The sequence below is a fragment of the Castanea sativa genome, chromosome 12 (genome assembly GCF_040712315.1).
Source record: "Castanea sativa cultivar Marrone di Chiusa Pesio chromosome 12, ASM4071231v1".
NCBI lineage: Eukaryota > Viridiplantae > Streptophyta > Magnoliopsida > Fagales > Fagaceae > Castanea > Castanea sativa.
The window spans coordinates 45,609,737-45,630,384 of record NC_134024.1 but is presented as its reverse complement, the minus strand read 5'-3'; the positions used below and the strand labels follow the sequence as shown (position 1 = coordinate 45,630,384).

Here is a 20,648-nt window from a genome sequence, read left to right as displayed (position 1 = left end):
GGTATTATTCATGTGTCCTACTGTACTATTGCAACTAACATTTACTTTTATCTACAGTACTTTTAGCAAAAAGTTTTCAGTTTCAGCAAAATAAGCAGATCCTTAGTGTAATATGTAAAATTTTTCAAATACAAACCACCAAAACTGCTGGCTCAACACTAGAACCAACGATGCTAGAGGTCCAATAAGGGACAGAACCAAAGCTTTGAGTTAATGAGGGCGGCTTTACTGTTAGCTATGTGCAGCAGTTTCAATATTTGACTCTACTACTACTTAGCTACAGAGATTATTTTTTAGTTGGTAAGAACAAAATTATTTTTGTTTATAATTTTTTAAATGTCAAGGTTATTTATTTTAATAAAATTGGTAAATTGAGTTTTTTTTTTTTTAAAGTTTTATTATTGGTAATTTTTGTTGTTGAACTTTTTTTTTTTTGGCTTGTATATTTTGTTTTAGATTTTAGATCTATAAATTTTTTTATAGTTATTAAAATGAGGAAAATACTAGCGCTACAAACTTTTTATTATTATAAATTATCGATGTAATAAGTGGTTACTAGTAAATAAAAAAATGATGTGAGTGGTGGGTCCATGTGCAAACCAATAAGAATTTGCTACCAAAACAATTTGTAAAAATGTTGTAAAAAAGTTTGTGAGTATAGCATTACTCTTAAAAAAATCAATAATATTGTTTAAGGGAAAAAAATGTAATTTTATAGAACAAAAGTGCTAAAATTAGTACACATATATATAATAATATTTTTTTTTTTTAAATTAGGGGGGCTAGCTACGTCCATGGGTCCAATGATTGAACGTTGTCCATTAATTGAACTACAATTCTGACTGTCGGACCAACAGCTCTGGCTACCTAACCTTATTAAAACCATTCTAAAAGCTGGAAGTTAAATAAAATAAGCTGTAATTTTTTGCTTAAAATATTGTAATAAACAAAGAGAGTAGGACCCGAAATATGGAAAAAAAAAAAAAAAACTTGACATTTGTAGAAAAATCGTTGTGGGACTTGTAAATAATTTTTTTGATATAAGATATGAATTCTACTTTAGTTTGATATAAATATATATATGTGTGAAGTTCTCTTTGAAAACTTAGAGCCTGTTTGGGTAAGGGTGTTTTTGAATCATATTACTCAGTTTTCAAAACTCAGTTCTCAAAACATGTGGATCCCACAAAAAAATTCTTGTTTGGCTTGATTTTTAACCCTTATTTTCATCATTCAAAACTCAAAAATTTGAGTTAGAGTGACGAAAATAGGAAACAAGAAGGGGATGTTTTCAAAAACTGAGATATGAAACTTGGTGGTATTACTGTAAATTTTCAAACTCTACGAGGCCCATAGCTTGTGTGCAGTCAAATCAACTGGCTTCCTCTCTTTTTTTTTTTTTTTTTTTTGCTTTTCTCTACTCTTTCTTTTTACTTCATACCCACTCCACGACCAACAACATTTTTGTCTTCTTCTTTTTCATTCTTTCTTTCTTCGTCTACTGAGTTCTACCAACTTCCTTGTTGTTGTTATTTTTTATTATTTATTATTTTTTTATTTTTTGGTTTTCTCTACTTCTTTCTTTCTTCTTCATACCCACTCCACCACCAACAATATTTTTGTCTTCTTCTTCTTCATTCTTTCTTTTTCTCTACTTCTTCTTCATACCCACTCCACCACCAACAACATTTTTGCCTTCTTCTTCTTCTTCATTCTTTCTTTCTTCTTCTAGAAGAGGATGAAATAATCTATAGTTGGGAAGATTTGAAACTTTTAAAGAATTATACCATATATTAATTTGCTAGTCCTAAGAATTTGGGACCAAGATGTCCTTTTCATCACATAATCATTTAACTCTCATATAATAATAATAATAATAATAATAATAACAATCATTTAACTAGGGAAGTAACAAATAAGTACTCAATATTGAAGAAATTTTCCCAATCTATTTGCTTAGAATTACTGCAGAACTCAGCTGACACAATTGAATCAATCTTATGTCGATCTTCAGCAGATTTGGAATAAATTGCTCGCAAAAACCCGACCCAACCTAAGTTTCAAAATAAACCAAACTAACAAATTTAAATTGCACATATTTTTAAACTATTAATTAATAGCATGGATTACAGATTGAGCTACTTGGATTGAAATTATTGTCAACTAGAATCCAATCCAACCCAAGTTTCAAAATAAAAAAAATAATAGGACCCAACCCAACCATTCAACCCACAAAAACCAACCTGAGGTGTTAGTTTGGATTGGGTTGGACCGAATTCTTTGAGTTCGCGGATTCTATCTATACATCAATGAAAAATAAATAGAACTGTAAAACTCACTAAAACAATGAAAAACAAGATGGATGTTGATACTTATAGCTTACACTTTACACAAGCTAAATTACATTCACACAGAGAAGAACAAATCCAACAGTGAACCACTAGCAACCTATCAGATATTTTGGTAAAACTGATTGATTGAATTAATTAGAAAAGATTACAAAGCTTATATATAAGCTGTACAGAGGAAGGAAAAACAGTAACGGCAAAGCCTAACTAACTAATCTATACACGTGCTGTACAGTGTACAGTAGCACTTAACAAACATCTACACGTGCTAATCACTAACAGAAAAACAGAAAAACTAATCAGCTACAAGTCGTTTACATTACATTTTACTAAGCTACTGTCGTTTTTCTCTAAATCAATTCTGCAGGTTCTCTTGCTTTCTTGGTCCTTTTCTGTCGAAGTCCCGCTGTGAGCCAGCAGTTCTTGCTTCTTTTCCTTGCCTTTATTCTGATACAACCTTCCAGTAAATTGCCTCTAGGGCATCTTGGAGTTCAAACTTTTAACATTTATTACAAACAATTTAGAAACAAAGTCTCGAGTATTGATTTATTGAACAATAAACAGAATACGCAAACCATACTTAGAATTGGAGCTCCAAAAAGGATCCTTTTGAAGCAAACAGGAAAACTCATTACTCATAATCTTCAGCATGACTCTGCCACGACCAAAATAGAAAAGAAAAGAAGCGGAGATATGGTCAATTTCGTCAAGGTTCAACTCATAAGAATATAATGTAATTATACACAACATTTTGAGTCAGACCCAAAATCTAATTTGTTCTATTTTGAGGAACTTGGTGTGTTTACGCGAAGATGGTAGCTAAAACAAACTACAAGCAGTAGAAAGCATTTAGTGGGCCTGATTTTACCACGGGTAAGGAAAAAAAAAAAAACAGAGATACGATAAAGGAAAATTAATCGTTAGAAAAGATTAATTATTTATCATGTCAGAAAACATTAATTCCAAAAAATAAGCCATTTCAAAGTGAATTAATAATATAAATCAAGCATGTTACGTTGATGTATAAATTTGTTAAATAGCTTAAATGATGATTTATTTTATTTTAATGATAAATGATAAAAATGAATGCAATAACCATAATCAATCAATATATATATATATATATATAAATAAAAGTAAAAACTTAATGTGAAAGAGTATGAGATTCTGCCATGTGGTGCTCTTTTAGAAAAAATAATTGAAATAATTTTTAAAACCACTAGATAAGAACAAAAAAAAAAAAAATAGAGACTTTTGGTTTCCTATTAAAGAATAAGGATTCTTTGTAATACTTTTTGTTTTTGTTTTTGTTTTTTTTGTTTTTTTTTTTTTTTTTGTTGAGAAAAACACACACACATATATAGTGTATTCCTGTATCTCATTTTCTTCCCCTATATATGTGTGTGTGTGTTTTTCTTAAAAAAAAAAGATACTCAGTATTATTGAGTTGTCCCACATTGGTAAGGTGTGATATTGAGAAGGAGTTTATCACTTGTTCTGCGACACTAACTGCCGCATGAGTTTTGGTGTTGGCGTGTTAGTGTACTTTTTATTTTATTTGGTTCAATGTTTCAAGCTAAAAAGCTCTTGCACTTTTACTCCTTTATATATACATGCCTACCCTTCATGTCATCTCATTTCAAATACATCTCAATCAAGAATGATGTCATATATCTTCTACCTTTTAATGATATCTACCTAGCTTCAACTCTGCTATCTCATCTAATCTTAACTTGTGTGAGTTGGCTATAACCAAGAAATAAATCCTGCTTTTTTTATTGAGTGACAACATTGACTTATTGTTTTGATGCTAAGGTCAGATGTTTTGAGTTCTATAAAGGATGTGATTGGCTTTGGGTCTTTAGGTGTTTGGTATGAGAAAGTCATAATTGTATTTTGTTTTAGAACTAAAAAGGCATGAAAGAAACATTCTAATTGATCATTGATGAGATTAGTTGTTTTTATTTTTTATTTTTTTATATATTTTGTTTTAGAACTCATAATTTGTAGGTTTCTTTGTAGTTTTTTTTATTGCTATTTAGTGCAATATTGATATGTGCTATGATGATAAAAGTGAAACTCAATATTGATAATTTCAAAGTGTTTTTATTTTATTTTATTTTATGTGGAAGCCTAGCTAAAGGCAATTAAATCTTTATAAATGGAAATGTTTTAAATCATTTTTTCTCTATTTTATCACGTTCGCCGGAACTAATAAATGATTCCTTTCATTGAGATAATGAAATTTGTGTTTGAGATTTGTGGGTTAGTATTTGGTTGTGAAAAATGGAGTAGTAAAGGAAGTATTTGGAAGGTTGATTGAATTTTTGTAATTTTAGGATATGAAAGTATTTTATGCTTTGAATTTAAATTTATAAATTTAAATTTCAAAATCATTTAATCAATTTAAAAAATAAAGTCTACATATAATATAATATATTAGTCTCCTAGAAATGTCCAAAAATCTTAACTGTTCCAACCTCAGAAATTTAGATTAGTAGAGTAATTTCACTCAATATTTGGAAACCAATTCTATGACAATTTTTTTTAATATAAAATATGAATTAAGAAAATTGATTTTCAAAGCATTCAATAATATTGTGGTAAAACATAAATAATAATTATACAACAAAATGTGTATTATAAATAGGTCTTAAAAAACATAAAAATGATTTCAAATGAATTTGCAAAGTATCTGCACATTGCATAGGAAATTTATCTAGTATATTATAAAAGTTAGATCCTCAAACTGGAGGATGCACACAATAGTGACATGTGTTCTTTTGACAATGCAAAAAACAATGACACATATAAAATTGGAAAGGTAACGTCACATGGCATACAATTATTAGTATATGTCAATTTGTTTTTGCCATTATCAACAATAAATTCCACAATTATAATAAATATTCATTGTAAGCTCTTTTAAATACTCCATAAACTTTTTTTCCCTTTCCTTTTTCCCTCAATTTTTTTTTTCATCAGTAACCTAAGGCCTCGTTTGGGAGAAGGGAATAGAATGGAATGGAAAGGAATGAAAAGAATAATTTTAGAATATTTTTCCTTTCCCTTGTTTGGGAGTTTTAATAGAGGGAATGGAAAGTCCATTTCCTTGTTTGGGAGTTTAAGTGAGAGGGAATTGAATGGGTAGGAGGGAACACTCATTCTTCTCTATTCCCTTAAAACCTCAAATTTTCATTCCCTCCAAAATTGGGAGGAATGACGGGAATGAAATTAGATTTAATGAATTTTTTTACTAAAACTCCCAAAATACTCTTATATATTCAACTATTTATTTTAAAATAGGGGTCTAATAGTAATATTGTTATAAAATGATTCCATTCCATTCTCTCTATATTACTCCCAAACAAGATTACTTACATTTTATTCATTTTCATTTCTTTCCATTCCTTTATTTTAAAACATCCAAACAAGGTTATTTAATTCCATTCCATTCCATTCCATTCTTTTCCATTCCTTTCTCTTATTTAAATACATTCCATTCCATTCCTTTCCCTTATGATCATTTCATTCCATTCAATTCCCTTTCCTTATGAACTCCCAAATGGAGCCTAAAAGACATATTTTTTTGGAGTATCCTAAAATGCATGTTCTAAAATGTGCTTAATATGTGTAATTAAAAGAAAAAAAAAATCCACTTTAGTTTTCAAAAAAAAAAAAAGATAAAAAAATCCACTACCTATATATTTCTTCCATCTAATTGAAAAAAAGAAACAATAAATGTTTATATATATATATATATATAATATTGACAATAAATATGAAAATATGGAATAGAAAATCTAATTATTATTTATAAAGGCAATTATTTTCTCTCTATAAACATTTTTGATAAAAAAAAATATGAATATGAAAAGTCTCAAATTTTCCATAAACCTAAATAGTAGCCCAAAAGTCCTCTATTCATACTTGCTATTATGCTACCACATTGAATTGGATGAGTTTACACACACACACACTATCAAATTAACTATGCAACTTGTATGTTGCAAATAAAATTTTCAATTACCAAAACATCCAGGGTATCTTCCTCTTCCCCAATTTTTCCCCTCCCTCAACACTGCTGAATCATGAATACTCTTTTCTTGATCTACATGCTACGGAGGAGAGCAAGAGCCGTAATTTACTTGATCTTCGTGCTTAGTGATTGACCCACCCTAAGCATAGTGACCTAAAGTTCACATGGGAGAAATAAGAGAAGATTTTGATGTTGAGAAACTTTTTTTTGTTAATCTTTAAATCTATTTGTTTTTAGACTCAATTTACATTTGGATTTATATATTGTGTGTGTGTTGACGATGTGGCAGGTTTTGGTACTTGCAGGTATAATAATTGATTTGAGGAATGATATTTCTTTGGCCTAGCTCTTTGTTTTCTTCCATGATTCTATTCTTATGTTGATACAATTGTTTTTAATTAAGGTGTCGCTATTATCATGGCCGTGCTAGAAAATGAGAGAAAAAGAAAAGTACTAGTATTTACCATGGTTGAATTATTAATATTTTCCTTAAACAATACTACACCATCATTTTTTTCTCAATATTTTTCATTTTACAATTGTTTGATAGGTTATTATCATTATTGTTCCTTATTAAAACTATCCAAGATAGTAAACTTTTCAAATGATAAGTCTACAACGTTGAGAATTCAAAACCTTATGATATTAATGAGCATTACTTTCCTTAATTTTCATATAATCTTCAATTTTTTTATAATTATATCCCATAATGTGACAATGATGAAGATAATTAATTTATTCCCATATACGTTATTGGTAGTACAAATATTTTTGTGCTTGTGTATGGAAAAAAATAGACAATGAATATGTTTAAAAATAATAATATGGAAATATAAAATATAAATATAGATTCCAATGATGAGGGAAATTATTTTTTATAGTCGACGTATGAATAATAATTAAAAAAAAAGTAACAATGGATATAGAATTATGTTCTTTCATAAATTGAAATATTTTCTAATGTCAAAATTTTCTTTAGACATTTTGGGAAGTCCAAGTTAAAGAAAAAATTACTCATAATTAACATGAAAAAAATCACTCATAATTACTAAATGGGAGATGGTGGATATATAATCATAGGATATTGCCTTCATGTTGATTAACAATTGAAATCCTCTTTTTAGTTTTTATTTAACTTGGTTCATACAGAAAAATTTAATATAAACTTCTATTAAGTAATGAATTTCATGAAATAGACACTATAGGTTTTTATAATTATTATCAATAAAAGTGACGACACTCATTATATTTCTTAAGAAATTCAAATTAAAAAAATGTAGTAGCTATTTACGAACTAATAATTACAAATTTATAAATAAAATAAAAACTCATGCGAAGCATGGGTTAACAACTAGTTTACTTAAAGATTATATAAAAAAAAAATTTGAGAAGCTACCTTCGCAAATCATTTTGAATTACTACCAGCTGTACTTCTTTAGGATGTGCTGCACCTTTGGAAAATCCATGTTGCAGATGCGATTATTAAGTTCCATTGAGACAAATTTCAAAAGCAGTTGTTGGAGATTTAGAAGGTTATTCAATGCCCTTGGGCATTGTCTTTAACTCCATGCAGTTGTCAATCACTATGGATTTTAGATTTGGCATCACCTCCTTTTCTATTATTATCTCATTCAATTGAAGAAAATTACAAATTTGTTAGGAAATTTAGACTCTGGTTGATAGAATTAACAAGTTTTAAACCTAAGTTGTTAATTAGATTTATTATGCATAAAACTTGTTAAAACAAACAAACATCAATATCATGTCAAAATCATAAGCAGCGGAAAAATAAATAAGACAAGATATGATGACCTAGGAAAACCAATGAAACCAACCAGTTTCACAGTAAAAAACCTGAGGGGAAACCTTCTTGAAAATTAATTTACTATAGTAAAGAGAAGTTTCAGATCTAGTACAAAACCTTTGTCCCTAAACTCTACAATCCTCGTAGATGAACTCATAGCAGAAACCTTCTACCGCTTCAGAACCTCTGAACTCTTCAATATGTGGACGCCACCCTTTGATGCATGGATCCCAGTACGTGACTCACTCTTTTGCACGAATCCCAGTACGTGACTCACTCACCAACTTGAGAAAGAAGAATGTTGGCTGCAAAGTTCTTCACTTCGTCAACAATGAAGATCAAGAAACACTTGGTTACAAAATCTTAAGGCGCAAAGATGCAGTAGCTTCTTTATGAGAGAATAAGGCTTCAGTCACCTTTTGCATATGTTCTCCTTGTATTCTCTTATGTGACGACCTCTAAAATATGCCTTATATATGTCTAGGGTTGTGAGAAAAGAAATCCTACACAAATACAAAAACATAGGCCGAAAATCAGATCTGAAAATTTGAATTCTTGTAACCTCGATAGATAGTAGGTGTCGAACCTCATTAAACCTCGATAGATAGCTATCTGTCGAGCAACTATCCATAGCTATCCGCAAGTGTCCACAGGTGTCCAGCTATCTGTCCAGCTTTAGTAAACACCTTTTCTTCACTTGTTTCTTGGTCCAATCTTCATGGCTTTAATACTAGACTTGAACAATATGTTCTTTGAAGTATTAAACACATCCTAGATCTACCAGGTGTCCAGTAAAGTGTATTTTGTCAAAGGATTAGTCAATTACATAAAAGAATGACATATGTTCTTAACAAGTGAACCACATATATCCTAACACAAATTAGCATGCTTGTAAGCTTAGTAAAGCCTGTATTGTAACGTAGATGTTTCCAACATAGTCATTATTAAGTGCAGCATGTCCTAAATGGGGCAAAGCAGAGATATGAGGAAGTAGGTCTTCTTCCAGTCCCAACCAATGTAGATACAAAAATGTGAGGCTTTGAAGTGAATGAAACCACTGTAGCACGTTATCTAGTCAAAAAAAGCTTTTGGAGGTTGGGAGGAGGAGATGAGATTGCATCCATTTGGAGGGTCTCCTCCTCTTTAGTTACCTTGATAGATAATAAGAAGTCTCATGTTTTGAACTGAGATACACAAGTCCTTCTCATGTACTACTTTCACATTTGAAATACCAATCGAGGTCAGTTGGGTCATGCTTTAAATCTGTTTTATCAAGTCATCATTTGTTGCAATAGAAAAATGGTTTGCTTTGAATTTGTTTTATCAAACTCCGTTGGACAACTTCCATTAGGACTGCTTGAGAATGCTTTCTTTCCCAAGCCTCTAACCCAACATAACCCATGGTTGCTCTACTGGAGCTATTTTGTTAGGCCTTAAAAAAAATTGTTTTCTTTAAGCTATTTAATCTCATTATTCAATAAATGATTACAATTTCATCTAAACAAAATCTCAAAATACCATAACAAATTAAACTAACAAATTTAAACCAAGTTGTAAAATTCAAAATAAGTCAAACTAACAAATGTAAAATACATCTACTTTTGAAATTATTAATTAATAGTGTGGATTGGGTCTAATTATTTAGGTAGAAATTTTGTCAACTTGACTCGAATCCAACTCAAGTGTAACTCTAAGAAATTTTACATTACTCAATATTTTTTATTGAATATGGATTTTGACAAATCTACCGTTAGATTACATCAATTTGTAAGTTTTTTATAGCAATTTTTTATTTTGTAGCTTTAGCAATTTCCAAAAAAGAAAAAAAGTCATACTAAAAGTAAAAAGAATGGAAAATTATAATATAAAACACTAGTTAAATATTATTTAATAACAAAAACGCCCTTTATGAAAATATCGTCTTAGGCCTCTAAATTTGTTTGGCTGGCCACAGAGAGAGAGAGAGAGAGAGAGAGAGAGAGAGAGAGAGAGAGAGAGAGAGAGAGAGAGAGAGAGAGAGAGATTTGTGTGTGTGTGTGTTGGGTTGGAATTGTGATACTTTTCAATCTAAACTAAATTCAACAGGCAAAATATCTAACCCAACATAAGCTATGGTAGCTCTAATGGAGTTATTTTGCTAAGCCTTATAAAATAAAATGGTTTTCATTAAGCTATTTAACCTCATTATTCAATAAATGGTTACAATTTCATCTAAACTAAATCTCAAAATACCATAACAAATCAAACTAACAAATTTAAAACAAGTTGTGAAATTCAAAATAAGTTAAACTAACAAATGTAAAATACATTTATTTTTGAAATTATTAAAGGGTAATTACATTCTCCTCCCATGAGATTTGGGGAATGACACTCCACCCCAAACCTGAAGGAAAAAAAGCATTCATCTCCCTTGAGGTTTGAAGAAATTAACATTCCCCCCTTTTGTTTATATTAGTGATGAAATATTCTAAATTTTTATAAGTGTATATTTACAAAAGTTTAAAAATGGTTAGTAGAAAAATAATTAATAAATTTAGAATAAAAGTGCAAAATTTATCAAGCATCAATAAAAAATCTCTCCATAACCCATTGAAAAAAGGGAAAAAAAGAAGAAGCGAAATTCACATTTAATAGTTTTAAAATACACTTTAATTAAAGTTTTAAAACAGTGAATTTTAATTGTGAAATAAGATAATTTTGGAAACTTGCCATTTGCTTAAGGGTAGGTTAGTATACAAAATTTTTAATATTAATTTGACAAAATTTGATCAATTGGAGGCCAGGAGGGAAAAATGTTTTTTTCCTTCAATTTTAGGGTAGAATGCCATTTTCCTGAACCTCAAGGGAGGGAAGTGTAATTATAGATTTGGGTTCATGTTACATCTAGTATAACTCTAAGAAATGTTACACTTATACCACTAATTTTTTATTTTTTATTTTTAATTTGATACGAGTTTTGACAAATTCCCTATTGGATTACTTATCTTTGTATATATTCTCCATGATTACTAAATTTCAAGGTGATAAAAGATCAATAGATATGTCATTTTGAATTCAAAATTTTGAATTAAAAATAATTCATAAAAAATGAGTTTGTGGATCAAATAGTAAATAGCATTCGATTAGCATAAAAATTGACATACATGTTAAAAATATATAGAACATGTAATTCAAAAGTGAAATTTTCAAAATATAAATTTAATAACAAGTTATTGGGTGATATAATATTATTTAGGGTTTGTTTGGATACTGCTTATTGCTGAAAACTGAAAATTGAAAGCATTGTTGCAAAATAATTTTTAAATGTGTGAATAGTGCTATGGGACCTAGTTTTAAAGAAAAATTTGCTGAAATCCATACTTTGGGTTCTGTGAATAGTGTATAGGACTCACACAAAACGCCAAACGCAGCTGAAAATTTCATTCTCAGTGCTATCCAAACATGCACTTAGAGTTACACTTGGTGTAACTTGAACCTATCATCTCTCTCTCTCTCTCTCTCTCTCTCTCTCTCTCTCTCTATATATATATATATATATATTTTTTTTTTTTTGTGGATAATTACAAATTATCTGGTTTGCCTCTAATTTGACTTGTCTACCCGTGGTTTCAATTTTGACACTTTACACACCTGTGATTCTCTCCGTTACTAATTCGTAACCCACCTCTTCTTCAACCGTTACTCTAACAAATAATATGTCAAAAACAAAAGCCCAAACAGATCAAAATACTCCTCACTCCCAAAACTCACTCCCATCCAACCTGCTCACCAAACTAAGATCCTAGATGCTACAATGCAATGCGCTTGAGATTTCCCATACTATAGGCCAAACGAAGATCCATAGTTTTCTCAACAACCAAATGGATAGCTAATAAATCAATCTAGAAATTAAATTAATAAATAAATAAATGAAGAAAGATTTGACCTTCCCACAAATCTTGAACATGAAGAACATACCCAAAAATCTAAAAAATTACAGGAAGTTGAACCCAAAAACAATATCCAATACATGCCTAAACACTGAGCTGACCGACTAGCCCAAAGGTTTTCCAAGAGCAAAATTCCTCTGCAAATGCAAAAGTTTTTTTGGGAAGTAAAAATAGTCAAAACCCTAAACACATTTCCAGCAAAACCCAGAGCACAGAAAACAAAATCCCAATTCAATGGCGAATTTACTGATTATCAAAACCTTAAACTCCATCAAAAGAAACCCAAATTTTTTCACAACATTCCCATCCCAATCCCAATCCCAAATCCAAACTCGTCTCTTCACTTCCATTGCCAACGCCCAAGAGCCCCAATCCGAGGATCCATCTTCCTCGACCTTCACATTCTCATCCGATGGTAAAACCCACAAAAACGACAACAACAATAGCATTTACGTTAAGGGGCCGAGCTCCAATTCCCAGACGACGTCGTCGTTGTCCGTGACAATGCCGATGTTGTTTATGACTGGTTCGATAATGGGGAAGAGGTTCTACAATGAGGTAAAGGTCAGAGAGTCTAAAGATGGGGTTGGGTGGTTGATGATGTTTGATTACCAAACTCTCAAGAACATACCCAAAAAGTGGTATGTTCTTCATGATCTGGGTTTTATTTTTTTGGGTATATGGCTGGGTTTACTTTGAATATTTCTATTTCAAGGGGCTAGTTAGATTGAATTGGCTTTTTGGCTCAAGGGGCAAGTCGATATATTGGTTTTGTCTGTATGATGGGTTTCTTAGTTTGAGGAAATTTGGGTTTATTTCTTAGTTTGAGGAATTTTGTGTTTATTTCTTAGTTTGATCTTGTTTTCTTTTGCTTTTTGTTTTGTTTTTCTTGTTTTGGGATGAGAGAGACATAAAATGAGAGTAAAAAGACTTATTTACCCCTCTTTATTAACAGAGGTGGGTAACAGAGACTAAACGGAAGTAATCTCAGGTGGGTAAAGTGTCAAAATTGAAACCACGGATAGGCAAGTCAAATTAGAGGCAAACCACATGTGGGTAATCTGTAATTATCCCTTTTTTTTTTTCAACCTACAAAACATCAACCTAAGTTATGGATTGGTTGGATTGGCTTTATTGAGTTGATAGGTTGATTGCATGCCCCTATAAGAACAACAAACACAAGAACTGGCTAGAATAGAACTGTGTACTCCGGTTTTCCTCTTCCATAACACATCAAGTATTATCTTTGGTTTGCTTCTCTTTGGTCTTTACTTACTGTCAATTGCTCATTTAATTTTTTCAGTATGCCTATCCATGCAATTGTTAGTATCCAAGCTCAGATAATTTAGTTAATTACATATATTCTGTATTAATTGATAGAATAACATTAATTAACTTAGCCGCGATTAAAATTTGGCGGTCTAAGCTATTGCCAAGTTAATTTGGTAATTTCCTCAGAAACAAAAGAAAAAAATGATTAGGTATGTTAATTCTTTGCACTAGTTAAATTACATACAACATAGAAGATTAGCAAATCCACGGTTGAACTAGTAGTAAGCTTCTGACAACCGGCCACTAATCCATCATAGAGTTCAAACATTTACATTCATTACAAACAATTTAGAAACAAAGTCTTGAGTATTAATTTATTGAACAATAAACCGTAAACCCAAACAATACTTGGAATTGGAACTCCAAATAGGGACCCATCCTTTTGAAGCAAACTAGGCAAACTTATAATTTCTTCAGCAAGATTCTGATAACGATAAAACAATAAAACAATAAAACAGCGATATGGTAAATTTTGTGAGGTATATGGTAACTGTATAATGAATCATTAGATAAGATTACTAATTCAACAAACATTCATTTCAAGATAAAAAGAAGAAGAAAAACAAATAAAATGAAGAAGCTCACCTTTCTAAAAGAATCAAGGCAAATCTTTATGGAACTTGAAATTGCTACCTGAGATAGATCTTTGGGATGTGTTGCACCTTTGGAAAATCCACTCCACCTTCTCCCTCGATGCGATCTTTAAGTTCTATTGAGACAGATCTCAAAAACAGCTTGTTGGAGATTAAGGTATTCAATGCCCTTGGGTACCTGTCTTTAACTCCATGCAACCGACAATATCTAGGAATTTTATATTTGGCATCACCCCCTTTTTTATTATTATCTCATTCAATTGAGGGAAATTACGAATCAACATCTCGTGTAAGCTTAGAAAATCCTGTATTGAAACATAGTTGTGCTCCTATATAGGCATTAGTAAGTGAAAGATTACCCATATGGGGCAAAGCGGCTATAAGAGAGAGTCGATCTTCTCGCCAATCCCGACCAGCACAGACAAAAATGTGAGCCTTTGGAGTGAACAAAACCAATGTGGCACCTTTTCTAGTTTTCCAACTAGAACAAGCTTTTGAAGGTTGGGAGGAGGAGATGTGAGTGCATCCATTCGGAGAGTTTCCTCCTCATTGTTTACCATGATACACGAGTCGACAAGAAGTCTCATGTTTTCAATTGAGACACATAAGTCATTTTCATCTGTTTCTTTCACATTGGAAATACTAATCAAGGTGAGTTGGGTCATGCTCTGAATTTGTCTTATCAAGTCGTCTTTTGCTTCAATAATAGTTACAGTTTGCAAGTTCTTTAACCTACTGATATTAGATGGTGCTTGCGTCCCATTAACATATCTCAAATCATTCCAATTATTAGTGTAGCGATGCATAATTAGATGCCTCAAGTTTTGCAATTTTCCTATTCCATAAGGAAGGGTCCCTATTTGTGTGTTCCTGATGTCCAAGGTTTGAAGATTAAGGAGTCTCCCTACGGAATTTGGGAGCTTTTTAAGTAAAGTTCCCCTTAAATTCAAATACTTCAAGTTGAATAAGTTGACAATTTTAATAGGCATATCATGAATTAGGACACCCTCCAAATCAAGGACCCTAAACATTTTACTTTCAGAAGGTAGTGTTTTCAGTGACTTGTTAAAAACAAGAAAAGAGCGAAGTTTTGACATACCCGTAAACGATTTGAGTTCTGTATCACTTTTGTGAATTGAAATATGGCATGCTTTGCATTCTTTCATTTCTTCTCCTCCGTCATGTACAACACCAAACATTTCTCGCTCATATATTGATACAGCAAGCTCCCGCATAAGATCATGAATTTTACATCTCTTTGGTTTTCCAAATTCATTCCTCTTTACAACTTGAAGCACGCTTCAAAAAATGAGTTCTACTAGATAGCTCTCTGCAACTTCTTCTACAGTGGACCCTTTTAACTTGTTCTACAAATCCTTCTGCCATCCATAACTTAACAAGCTTTCTCCTTCTAATCTCATGACCTTCTGGGAAAAGGGAGCAATATAAGAAACAATGCTTCAATTGATACGGAAAATCATTGAAACTAAGCAACAAAATATTTTTCACTGGTTCTAGCTTAGGATTGTTACTTAGACTCCAATTCAAGTTGTTGTAAATTTCATCCCATTGAGACAAATTCTTGGAGTACATAAGACTGCCCAAAGCCGCTATTGCAAGAGGTAGTCCTTTGCATTTTCCCACCAGTCTTGCTGCGTTTCTTGGACGCCTTTAGGTTTTGTAACCAAGCAAAGTCTCTTGCACCAACATTGAAGATCTTATTGATGTTTCTATGTGAAGCTACTGCAAATCAACTACAACAATCAAAGGGTTGCTGTAGAGTTAGTCACGTACTGGGATTTGTGCAATGGAGTAAGCCGCTTATTGGGATCTACGCAATTGGTTAGTCATGTACTTGGGAGCCGTGCATTGAAAGGAGAAATTGTCACTACAAAACAAGTCCAATTGGGTTTTGGGGTAAGGGTTCAACTGTAGGTTGGTAAGGTACTTGGGATTCCTTTACTTGTAACCGCTTGTTGTGATCATAGTGGAATTTCGGGAGTAGTAACCTTAAATTCATGCGGTGGGGTTTTTACCGTGTAGGTTTTCCCCATTTGTAAACAAATCACTGTGTCATTTAATTTCCGCTACACACTTAGTTTAATTGGTGATTTGTTTATGCTACCACGCAATTTGCATGTTAATTTGATTAATTAATAACTTGGCTAATTAATCAACTTAATCCATCATAAGGGGTCAATACGTTTTTGGCCTATCAAGAAACAATAAAAGGGGCCATGTGGTAAAGAACGGCACAACATAAATGCTAGGGATCCTTAAGATACTGTGAAATATTTCATCAAATTTTCAATTATGTAATACATTTTGCTCACTAGGACGTATCACAAGATCCAAATAAGTTCAAAAATTACAGAATTAGATGCTTTTCAAGCCTCTACCACTTGCAAAGTTTGAATCCCTTTGACTCTAGTGGCTGTTTAAGGATACCGGGTAGTATTCCCCTCTCTTTTCTTACTTTCTTTTAATTCTAACAGAGTTTTCTCAATAATTCTACTCTAATTTACTTTTTCTGAACGCCCCCTCTCTATTGGTTGCTTCCTCATTTTATAGTGTCATCCTAGGGTTCCGAGGTACCACTGATTCCCTTCCTTTGCTTTCCTGGGTACTAAAGCCAATGTTGTCCCAACAATTTCAGTGGTTTATCCCTTCCTTGTTTCTCACAATTTTCTTCTTTTGGTACTTTCTCCCAAAAAGCCTCTTGCTGACTTTCCGTTCTGGGGTTTCCCTAAAGAGCTGACTTCTAATCTCTCTTCCTTCAAGGCTTTTAACCTCGTCCTTTTTAGATCAGCTTTTTGCTACCTTTCCTTTTGTCATTTTTTCAGGGTGGGCTGATTCCATCACTGCCAGATTGAAATTTTTTCCCGCTACTTCCTTTCATGGTTCTTCTTTCTGGGTTCCCCAAGGTACCAGCCCCTTATTCATGATTGTTAGTCTCCAAGCTTTCTGGCTCCCTTTTGCATCATTGAGTGGCTGATAAGGACGTATCTGTTCTTCGTTCCTTTTGTTTCTTGGCACTCTTTTTGAGCTGTCTTAATCTCCTCCTAGTTTTACTGCATGTCCCGAGGACCCCGAGCTCCTAGCAGTCCCTAGGTATCCCGGCCCAGTTCTTACCACTGGGCTCCCTAGTGATTTTCTGATCTCGACTGGCTTGGCTTTTTTCTTCCTTCCCTTCATTTCATGGGCCTTAAGGCTTATCCCTTCGTAGATCTTGGGCTTAAATCCTTTTTAATGGATTTGGACTTACCATCTTTTTTTCTTATTGTGAGCTCAAGCCTTTTACTATCATTTTTCATGGATTTCACTCACTATGCTATTTTAGGCCTTGGTATTATAACTTTTTAGACCTCAACAAACCTTGAGATTACTTTTTCTAATCCCAATTAGATTAAAAGTTAAGGTTAAAGTATATATCTAATTATCTATTCCTTTAAAAAATTTCCACATTTCATTTATTCCACAAACTTTCCTGTGTTATGAAAAGAAAAAAAAAATCATTTTACTCTTTACATTATCTAATATGATAAATTATGTATGATGTGACACCATTTCAAAGGTAAAAAATCCTAACTAGCATCCGACAAAGCAATGTTTCTCACTGATTCTCTCCCTAAAAAAATTCATATACTTTGGTTGTTGATTAGGCCTTTTTCATTTAGAACTTAAGCCTCGTCACAAGAAAGACAAAAATAAAGCTTATAAGTGCACAATTGCACCAGGACCCAAAGACAATTATGGGCTCAAGCCCAATGAGCCTTAAACAATGAAGTTTGTAGAGTGTGGGTTTGAAATCTAGGTTAGAGGTACTAAGAACTTGATAACAGGCTAAGGTGTGCAAACACTTGTAAATAATTAGTGATAATTGCAAATAGACCTCCTCGGACGTGAGCCGAGGACTACTTCTTTATTATTTCTCTTTCTTTCCTAAACCCTGAACCTTCTAGATACACCGGTGTTAGAAAAATATCATGAGCAAAGGCTGCCACCTCCACATTAAAGACTCTGCACCTACCTCCCTGGCTGCATTAATGGGGAAGTGACCCCTGAACAGTAGAACTGAAACTTCTAGTTACTATTCAAAGGCACAAAGGGAAGAAATATCTAGGAGAGAGGGAATTTGAGCAACACGTAGATAAAGCATTAGGAAAAGAAGTATTTAAAGGGGGGTGAAGGCCAAAAGAGGGGGGATCAGGGAGGAACTAAGAAAGAAATTAAGAATTGTAATCTTTAAGAAAGAAAGAGAAATAATAAAGAAGTAGTCCTCGGCTCACGTCCGAGGAGGTATATTTGCAATTATCACTTATTATTTACAAGTGTTTGCACACCTAGCCTGTTATCAAGTTCTCAGTACCTCTAACCTAGATTTCAAACCCACACTCTACAAACTTCATTGTTTAAGGCTCATTGGGCCTGAGCCCATAATTGTCTTTGGGTCTAGGTGCAATTGTGCACTTACAAAGCTTTTGAAAGAGAGATAGAGGAATCAATTTAAATTTTCAAGAGTCAAACTTGAAAGTAGAGTGACTTTTCAATTAATAAACATATATTTTTTAACTAATAATAAATAATAATAGTTTTTTTTGATGGAATAATAAGAAATAATAATTAGCAAAAAACTAACATTAAAAAAATCATATCATATATATTTGACGTAGAACAGATAGCATAGGCATTCCTGGAGCAACAAGGGAGCTAGAAGTCACGACACAAGATGAAGGGGGTGTCAATAGAGGCCACCGGGGCAATGATGTCGAAATTACATGAAATTTGCCTGGTTGAAGGAAAACGGCATTTCGATCTAGACTCAAATTTCAAGCATCACCTAAATTTAGGCAAATTTCTTTGTTAAGGCCTTGAAAACAATGTTTTTGCTATTTATAGTAGTATTTTTTTTTCTTAATAAATTTTAGTTTAAAAATTAGAATATGGTCCCGTCTATTTTGGGACGTCTCTTAGAGACAGTGTTTTCAATTTTCGTAATTATTTCAATTTTGCTATATTTGGCAAAAATTACTATTTTGCCACCTAATTACGTGATTAGCGCGAATTAGGGTTTATGAGCATTTTCCTAGCCGCCCTAGGGTTTCTTCTACTATTTAAACATATTGTAACTTCCAGGGTAATTCAATTTTTTTTAGATTTATAAAAAATACAGACTGTCTATTTCTCTCTAGTGGATTCTAGAACCCTATCACTTTGTGGATTCGATGTTTATATTTAAAAGCTAGTGTGCTTAGTTTCTTTTTCCATTCAGGAAGTAACGTGTTTGTTTTCTTACAGCTTCTGCAACATCGATATTATCAAAGTAGAAACTCAAAGAAAATTCAATAAAAAATTCTAATTAGATTCTAATTTAACTCTAATGGTGTGTCAAGTGTCCTTTTAATTGCCTACTAATTTGATACCAAGTGCCTATATTCTAAATAAGCTTCAATCTGTGTCAAATATTTTTATATATGTAGGTTCGTAAATCTAAACTTAAAAAATATAAATTAAAAACTCAATTAAAAATTTATTATACTTCCATACAAAATTTTGGATGTATAAGACTTCCAACATATATTCAAAACCATTTTATGTTCATCTAAAACTAGTTCTAACCCATTCTATTTAGTTCTCATTTGAAACCGTTTTTGATCTATTTAAAACTAATCCAATTTTTTTTTAAAAATTATTAATTCAAATATAAAATTTCAATAAAACAGTATACCATGTTCTAAAAAATAAAAATTAGTTGTTCATATCTTATTTTAAAAATGTGAACATATGAAATAAATTTATGCATCAAAATAACAAAAAATTAGTTAAAAAGTAAAATTTTTTTTTTGTTGTAAATAGAATTAAAAAATGAATAATTTACATGTTCTACCAAATAATATTATTACTCTTTTAAGAATTGACAAAATATAAATATGACTATCAAAAATATTTAGCTCAAGTAAGAAGTTTAAAATTTATTAGACGAAGACGTAAAAATGGACCCTACTAAAATAATTGGTTTGTAATAATATATATAATTTAAATAAAAGAATTCCCCCTTGAATGCCATCTATATAATTTCATAATATATAGAATAAGATGACTCACAATTCATGCTATCATTCTTATAAATATTTTTCAATTGAGTTTAAATGTTTTATAATTTAAAATTTCTATATTTACATACTATAATAGAATCTTACATATAATAATAAATATTTTCATATATAAGCACAACCATTAAAAAAGCTTATTAATAATTATCAAACATCATAGGGGAAAAATAACAGAAAGAGAACATCAAAATTTTAATTTGGTTTTACAAAAATGCTAAACTATTTGAGTTTTTATTATTTAGAATTCACAATTTCTTATGCAATCCAATACTAATCATGACTAAAGTAGGCTGATCTTCCGTAAAAAATATTGTAATTAAACCATACAAGTTCATTTCTATGATATCTACAAAATCTTCTAAACTTTAGTCCTTAATCTTACTCCTTTTTTCATAAGTAACTCCTTTTTTCATAAGTAACACCTTTTTTTATATATAATTTAAACTATAATACCTATTATATTAATGAAAATTAAAATACATTTTGGTGA

General features: G+C 31.5%; 1 pseudogene; it reads right to left on the bottom strand.

Annotated features, from left to right (window-relative positions):
• Window positions 1-7,805: 7,805 nt before the first annotated feature.
• On the bottom strand, window positions 7,806-18,855 carry LOC142620767 (disease resistance protein RPM1-like; annotated as a pseudogene).
• Window positions 18,856-20,648: the final 1,793 nt, after the last annotated feature.